At 40.1% G+C, this 8,598-nt stretch overlaps 1 pseudogene; it reads right to left on the reverse strand.

Annotated features, from left to right (window-relative positions):
* Positions 1–4,405: 4,405 nt before the first annotated feature.
* Positions 4,406–5,761, reverse strand: LOC112833469 (eukaryotic translation initiation factor 1A, X-chromosomal-like; annotated as a pseudogene).
* Between the last annotated feature and the right edge of the window lie 2,837 nt (positions 5,762–8,598).

Below are 8,598 nucleotides of genomic sequence, written 5' to 3' on the forward strand. Positions count from 1 at the left end.
GGGTTTAAGTTTCCTCCCCAGCCTTATTAACCCTTTGATATCATAGCATTGTCTAGAAAACCCACCTCACTGTCCACTTGCCTGGTAGTCCTCAGGATATTGAAGCCAATACACCATTTAATTAGACCTCATGCCATTAGACATGACCTCAGTCTTTCAGATCACTTCTGTGTTCCTGTCCCCACTGTTGCTATGAATTACTTCTACAGCCCATGACCTCTGTTGGTGAATTCTTTCAAGGTTTCCATTTCTTGAAATATGCTCCCAAAGCAGCAAAATCAACTGGGGTCCTTATCTTATGTTGCTAGTTCCTTTTCCTTCGTGTTGTGGGGCTTTTCTTTCAGGCTCTTCTCTTTCCCCAGGCTTCAGACGAGAGGCTCAAAAAAATTTACTCTAGCTTTCCTAAAACATCTCTTACCAGCCCCCCCAACCACTCACCAAGTAGTGTACCCACATTTATATGATCTTATTTGATCTCATCTCAGAATTTACAGACTTGGCAAATAGTTGTACAAGGAAATATGGAGGATTGGGTCGCACTGTGTGCTTCACAAACATTATCTCATCTTGCCCTCACATTAAGGGTCAGTGCAGTGATGGAACTTGAATGGAGATGACTGGCTCATGGGGGTTTGAGCTCAAATGACAGATCCCTCAACCACAGTGATGCTGCATTTTCTTTGTGATATTCTTGATCACAGTGTGGCCCTTGGACCTTGGTATTCTCTCTGTTCAGCTGCTAGGTACGTGGTGGGGGCAGGGTGGTTTGCATTATAATCAACTTGTTTAATTTGGCTCTATTTAGGCTTTCTAGGCTAGTATTCTTGGCATTGCTAACTATTTGCTCTCCTGTAAAATGGAGATTTAACTCAGCTGAGAAACAAAATGTCCCTACCTTACCTCAATCCCCATTTTCGTAGAACCCTACATAGTTAATAATTTGGAGTATGTACTTGCAGATATACCCCAAACACTATACATACACTATATCCATATATCCATATCATACATACACAGATTTAATTGTACAAAATGGGATCATGTCCTCATTACATATATTTACATGATAGTCCACGTAGACTATATTCATTCTTTTTAATGCTAAAATTATTCCATTGAATGAATGTACCATATATCATCATATATCTTTTATCATTATCCTGTAGGTGGGTGTGTAGGTTTCTTCCAATATGTTGCCCTTATAAATACAATGAATTTTCTGTACATATATCTTTTCACATAAATACGTAAAATATTTCTGTAGGATTGTTAGAAGTAGGATTTCTATGCTGAAGGATTTTTTTTTTTTTTTTTTTTTTTTTTTTTTGAGAGCGAAAGAGAGCACAGGCCAGGGGAGGGGCAGGGGGAAAGAGAGACAGAATCCTTAAGCAGACTCCCTGCAGAGCGTGGAGCCTGGTATAGAGGGCTCCATCTCACAACCCTGAGATCATGACCTGAGCCGAAATCAAAAGTCGACTGCTTAATGGACTGAGCCACCCAGGTGCCCATGTGCTGAAGGATATTAACGCAATTTTCAAGGGTCACCCATCTGCTCTGTTGGGAAGGCAAAAATATTTTCCTCTTTTTTTTTTTTTTTTTAAAGATTTTATTTATTTATTTGAGAGAGAGAATGAGATAGAGAGAGAGAGAGAGCACGAGAGGGAAGAGGGTCAGAGGGAGAAGCAGACTCCCTGCTGAGCAGGGAGCCCGATGCGGGACTCGATCCTGGGACTCCAGGATCATGACCTGAGCTGAAGGCAGTCGCTTAACCAACTGAGCCACCCAGGCGCCCAAAAATATTTTCCTCTTTTCTTTCTTTAAGAATAAATGCTATCTAATCAATTGGATATTTGCAATTCTTCAGCATTTCTCTTACTGTTTCTTCCTTCTTTAGGTTCCTTTTAACCACCTTTTCCCTTGTGAAGGTGAAACATTGATTTAAAAAAAAAAATTTCCAGGCATTTATTCTATGCCAGAGACCATTCATAGAAATGGCTAAGAGGCACATGGAGCTGACATTTAATTGAGGGTGGTGACTGAAAGGAAAGAGATGATAAACATGACCCTTGTGGGTTGAGACATTATATAAAGTAAAATATGCAGGATGATGTATTGAAGGATGCTACAGTTTTCTATTGCTGCACAAAAAACCAACACACATCAAATGGGTTAATACAGAAACACTGATTAAAAAAAATTTTTTTTGACACAACTGTAATACAACTTTTGATTTGACAACCATCACTGTAACATGTCAACTTTTAACTTTTCTCTGTTGCCAATCCTTGTTTATACATAATTATAATTTTAAGATATCTCTAATTTTTATGACTATGAAAGTGATATATACTTATTATAAAAAAAAATCACAGAAATGTGTAATTAGAAAATGAAAGTCACTCTCAGTTCTACTCCACCCTCAAAGATAAACACTATTAACAATTTATAAATATTTTCTTAGTTACCATCAAAACATAGATATGATTTATTTTTACCCAGTAATAAATATTAGCCATTTTTATATGTTTACAAAATCTTTGTAATTACAGTTTCTCCCAAAAGACTTTTGTTTGGACTGGAATCTATTTTTTTTTAAAGATTTTTTTTTTAAAGATTTTATTTATTTATTTGACAGAGAGAGAGAGACAGCGAGAGAGGGAACTCAAGCAAGGGGATATACTATATATACTATAAATGTAAATCTTTGTCCAGATTTTTTATCATTTTCCTGGGATAAGTTCCTACAAGAGGAATCTGGGAAGAGAGGGCTTAAATATTTTAAGACTCTGGAGATATTTCCTATCCTAAATCTCCTAAGTATGAGATAACTCATCTAATCATTTTCACTGTAAGTGGTTACATAATATTGTTTGATTCTGTAGTTTACTTAACTATTCTCTTACTGCTGGATGTCCAGATGTTATGGCTGTCTCATAGGCTGCTGAGAAAATTAAATGAGAGAGCATAGTAGGGAACCCAGCCCTGGGCCTGACTGAGAGGGCAACTCCATTACTTTGGAAAGAGCAGGGATTCTGAGATTTCATGGGACCTGGGTTCAAATCCTGATTTTGCCTGTTACCAGCTGGGTATTTGTGGGCAATTTGCTCCCTGAGCTTCAGGCGCCTCCTCTGTAATATAGGGGTGACAATATCTCCCCCAAAGGGTTAGTATGAGGATTAAACGAGGAAACTTATGTAAATGCGATATAGAATCTTAAATGTCAGTTCCCTTCCCCTAGCCGATTGAACCTTGAATGAGAAGCCTAGGAAGGCTTCTTCCTAATATGGGGGTTTCCATTCATTTGAGATAACAAGTGTAGAAGGGAATAGTGAAATTTTAGGTCTGGAAGGGGTCTTGGCTTAATCCCTTTATTTTCTTGGTGAGGAAATTGAGGCCCAGAGAACTTAGGTGACTTCCCTAAGGTCACGCAGTGATTTTAGTAGGATGGCTGGAGACAGAATCCAGGTTTCGATTCCAGCATCCAGTGAGTTTTGGGCAGTCTCTTCTAGAATCTCACAGCCAGCCTCTCACTCTCAGAAAAGGAAGTGCCTTCACATTACGGTTCATCTGAGGTCACTCTCCAGGGACGAGATTTCCTATGAAATTGGCTGGAGAGATTCTCACACCCTTTATAGAATTCTTGGAGCCTGGGTCAGGAGGTGATCAGCTCACTTTGTCACATTCCATTTCAGGCAAGACCAGGATGGAGTGACTTCCAGATGATTTGGGGGCTAGGTATCCCTAGAGGGTAGGGCAAGCCTCCTCTCTTTTCTTGGGGAGATGAAAAATTGGCGGAGTGGTTGCACAGGACAAGCCTGGACTGGAAACAAGGCACTTGACATCACTCAAGACCCAAACACTCGAGGGACGCCTGGGTGGCTCAGTTGGTTAAGCATCTACTTTCAGCTCAGGTCATGATCCCAGGGTCCTGGGATTGAGCCCCGCATCCGGCTCCTTGCTCAGCGGGAGCCTGCTTCTCCCCCTCCCTCTGCCTGCCGCTCCCCCTGCTTGTGATCTCTCTCACTCTCTCTCTGACTAATAAATAAATAAAATCTTAAAAAAAAAAAAAAAGACCCAAACCCTCCAAACTCCTCAGAATATAGAGCTCTGCCTTCTGGATCCTCAACTTCTCTTAAGGAAAGTAATAATGAAACCAATAGTACTAGATGCCAGGCACAGTAAAGGGCTCTCCACACATTATCTTTGCCTGAACACTTGTAACCTACAAAATGAGGCACTGAGAGTTTCCTTTGTTTGCTCAAGGTCACCCAGTTGGGTTTTTTTTTTTATACTCAACAACACATTTTATTATATTTCTCAGTGGTGGTTCCTTTCTTCCCCTTTTATAAAACCCAGCCAAGGCTTTAAGAAAGGCTTAGTTTAATAGAACTTACCATACAATTGGTTTTTCATTTATACATTGTAATTTAGTTGTTCATAAAGCCCAAAAATATGGGTTACAATGCATATTACTTTTGACAATAAATGACATATTTAACAAAACCTATTCTGTATAATAAAAAAATACTGTACTTATTTTACCATCAAAAGCTATCTTGAGAAATTTTCTATACACATTAAGTAAAAATACTAAACTAATATGTTAATACTTCCGGTGTAAAAATAATTGGGTTACCTAGCACTAATTTTTGCAACTACTAATCTTACAAATTGAAAATTGCTTTTCAAACCCATGTTCTAAAAACTGCATTTTGGAAATGCTTTTTTTTTATGATGGTGGCAACATATAATGATGAAAAGAATATTTAAGTTATCAAACTTAGTATAAAAATACATATGACTACATAAATATGAAAAAAGCCCCATTTCTTGACTTTAAGTGTAGACTTATACCTTTCTTAAATTACATCAAAAATCTTCGAAAACATCTAGTTAACTAAAATATACAGAAAGACTGTAAACAGACTAGCTGGAACAAGGCTTTATCAAAACCTATAATGATAAGACAATTTATTCAAAACACCTATTAACTAGAATAAAGTAGTTACAGTGGGAATGACTTGTTTCTATTATTTAACAGCAGATATTGTAGTCTTTTATTCCTAAATTCAATTACATCAAAAGAACAGTGTTAAAATTTCACTTAAAGTAATTCAGTTTCATCGGTTTTTAGAGAAATATAATACTTCAAAACAAAGAAAATAAATCAGTGTGTCTTAACAAACCAAATTCATAAATGAAGTTTTAGTCTTCTTAACAGGTGTTGGCCAAAACTGAAATTGTAGAATAATCCTCACAAACTCTGAGTTCAATTTAGATATCATCAATGTCTTTGTCATCATCTCCAATATCATTAAACTGGACTTCATGATCATCTCCAGGACCAAATGCATCTGTTTCGTTGATTTTAGCATGTTCTGGAAGCTCGCCATATGCCTTCAGACTTCTAGCTTCATCAGCATTGTACTTTCAAATTACATCAGCTTTGTTATCCTGGTAGTCTCAAAGACCAACCAATATAATGTCGGAGGTATTTATCCAAACCTTTTCTCTCAATTTTCCTCTGATATGACATAATCTCTTTATACCATCAAAACACATAGCTTCTAATCGTCCATTTCCCAACATTTTAATTACCTGAGCATACTCTTGTCCATCCTCTTTAAATACCAATTCTCTTTTTTCCAGATTCATTTTCATTCTTACCCCGACGCCTGTTTTTACCGCCTTTACCTTTATTCTTTGGCATGGTGGTGACTGCTACCTCCCGGCGCTTTCGACTTCTTTCCCGTGGAGGCCACCCAGCTGGGTCTTAAACCCAGTTTGACTCAAGAGCCCCTTACTCTTGGGACATCTGGGTGGCTCGGTCGGTTAAGTGTCTGCCCTGGACTCAAGTCACAATCCCAGGGTCCTGGGATCCTGGGATCAAGTCCCACATGGGGCTCCTTGCTCAGCGAGGGGGTCTGCTTCTCCCTCTGCCTGCCGCTCCCCCGGCTTGTGCTTGTGTGCGCTCTCTCTCTCTGACAAATAAATAAATAAAATCTTAAAAAAAAAAAGAAAGGATTCTCTCTCCCTCTGCCCCAGCCCCAGGCTCACATATGCGCATGCGCAAAGCTTTCTCTAAACCTTAAAAAAAAAAAAAAAAGGAGCCCTTACTCTCAACTGCTTTGCTAGACTGGCTCCACTTACTCAAAAACTCTTAGCAAGTGAGTGGGAAGGTTTCCACATCTTGTCAACTTCCTCTCTTCTCAGGTGGGGTAGAAAGTCAGTCTGGAAAGTTGGAAAAAGAGGCAAAGAGCTAGCCTTCATTCCTTTCCTGTGGAGCTCAGCCTCAACACCTCCCCGCCCTCATGTACTCCCTGCTTGACCCCAAAGCTCTTCCATCCAATTCCATCGTCATCCTCATATCCTCCATCCTCATTCCCATTGCCACCCAATCCCACCTGATTCCTTCTTCATCCCTGTTCCATTTTCATCCTTATGCTTAGCCCTTCGAGGCAGAATTCGGGTTGGGCTTTGTCCCAAGGCCTGAGATCAACATCTGTGACCTGAGGTAGAGGTTTGTTCCCTTTTACGCTGTTAGTATGAACGTTTCCATGAATTTCCTCTAAGTGCACCTCCCCAGTCCTCTTTCCCCGAGGTATTTTTGTGCCTTCCCTTGTTTACGTAATTTTCCAGAGTCTGTCCTCTCCCCTACACCCACTTGTGTAGTCGATGACCTCATTTTCTCAACCCAAAGGCACATCATGTGATGGCTGCCTGTTCCTGGCTTACCCCAGGGGCCCTTACTCTTATCTCAGCAACAAATGGCTTACTAGAAATCTGGGCAAGGTTAGACTGAGCGACCAGGTCACAAGAATATATACCTAGTGTTGACATCTAGAACCTGGCTGGAGTAGGGAGTCAGAACTGAGGCCAGGCCACCTGAGGCTATTCAAGATCATGATGGCACGTCCCTTTGTTGAGCTGGACATGCACTTGACATTGTGTGGTGTCTGGTCAAGCATGATCATGGAGTCTTCAGGAGATCCTCAGGCCCTAGCATGGCAGGGAGGGTAGGGCTGAGTAGAGTGTTATGGATAATCATGGCAGACATATCAACAACATTCTCTAGTCTGGCAAGGAGAGGTGAGTTAAGATGGGGCAGGTAAATACTTTGAGTAGTCTTTAGAAAGGAATAAGGAAGGCACTGATGGGCCAGATTTGGGAATAAGCTAAGGTCAAGACTTAAGGGACTAGAGTTTAGGATTAATCACTGGTTGTGCACCAGTGAGGAGCAGGAGGGCTGGAAGCTCATAGGCTTGATGGTGTTAATAAATAGGTAGATTAATAATCATCACAAATTGCAACTGTATAATACATTCTTATACTAAAGTGCAAGCCTTGATAATTTTTTCTTTCTTCTTTCCTTCCTTTCTTTCTTATTCTTTATTTTCCTTCCTTCTCTTCTTTCTTCCTTCCTTCCTTTTCTATTTTTTTTTTTAAATGCAAGTGACTAGCTTAACTTTTGGTTGCTGAGGCATTGGCTCAGTCAGTTGAGCATCTGACTCTTGGTTTTGGCTCATGTCATGATCTCAGGGTCCTGGGATAGAGCCCTGCCTTGGGCTCCATGCTCAGTGCAGAGTCTGCTTGTCCCTCTCCCTCTGCTCCTCCCCCTGCTCTCTTTCTCTCTCATAAGTGAATAAAGTCTTTTAAAAAAATGGTCAAAGTACCAAAGAAGACATACAAAAGATCAACAGATACGGGAAAAGGTGCTCACTATCACTAGTCATTAGGGAAATGCAAACTAAAACCTTGCACCTGTTAGAATAGCCATCATCAAAAAGATAAGAGATAACAAATGCTGGCGTGGCTGTGAAGAAAAGGGACCCTTGTGTACTGTTCTGTTAGGAGGATGGTAATTTGGTGCAGCCACTGTGAAAAACAGTATGGAACCCTCAGTTTGTTTCCTGAGATTAAGAATTCCTCATATCAGTGAGGTCATATGAACAAACTGAGGGTTGCTGGAGTGGTGGGGGTGGGAGGGATGGGGTCGCTGGGTGATGGACATTGGGGAGGGTATGTGCTATGGTGAGCGCTGTGAATTGTGCAAGACTGTTGAATCACAGATCTGTACCTCTGAAACAAATAATGCAATATATGTTAAGAAAAAAAAAAAGAAGAAGATAGCAGGAGGGGAAGAATGAAGGGAGGGAAATCGGAGGGGGAGACGAACCATGAGAGACGATGGACTCTGAGAAACAAACTGAGGGTTCTAGAGGGGAGGGGTTTGGGGGGATGGGTTAGCCTGGTGATGGGTATTAAAGAGGGCACGTTCTGCGTGGAACACTGGGTGTTATGCACAAACAATGAATCATGGAACACTACATCAAAAACTAATGATGTAATGTATGGTGATTAACATAACAATAAAAAATTTAAAAAAATAAACAGTATGGAAGATCCTCTAAAAAGAAAACACAGAGCTACCATGTGATCCAGCAATTCCACCTCTAGACATATGGAGGATATGTCTAAAGGAAACAGAAACACTAACTTGAAAAGGTATTTGTACTGCCATATTCATAGAAGCATTATTCATGTTAGCCAAGACACAGAAATAACTTGAGTGTCCATCAGTGGATAAATGGATAGAGA

Source organism: Callorhinus ursinus, unplaced genomic scaffold, assembly GCF_003265705.2.
Source record: "Callorhinus ursinus isolate GAN/ISIS: 27379988/994484 unplaced genomic scaffold, GSC_fseal_2.0 scaffold25, whole genome shotgun sequence".
Classification (NCBI taxonomy): Eukaryota; Metazoa; Chordata; class Mammalia; order Carnivora; family Otariidae; genus Callorhinus; species Callorhinus ursinus.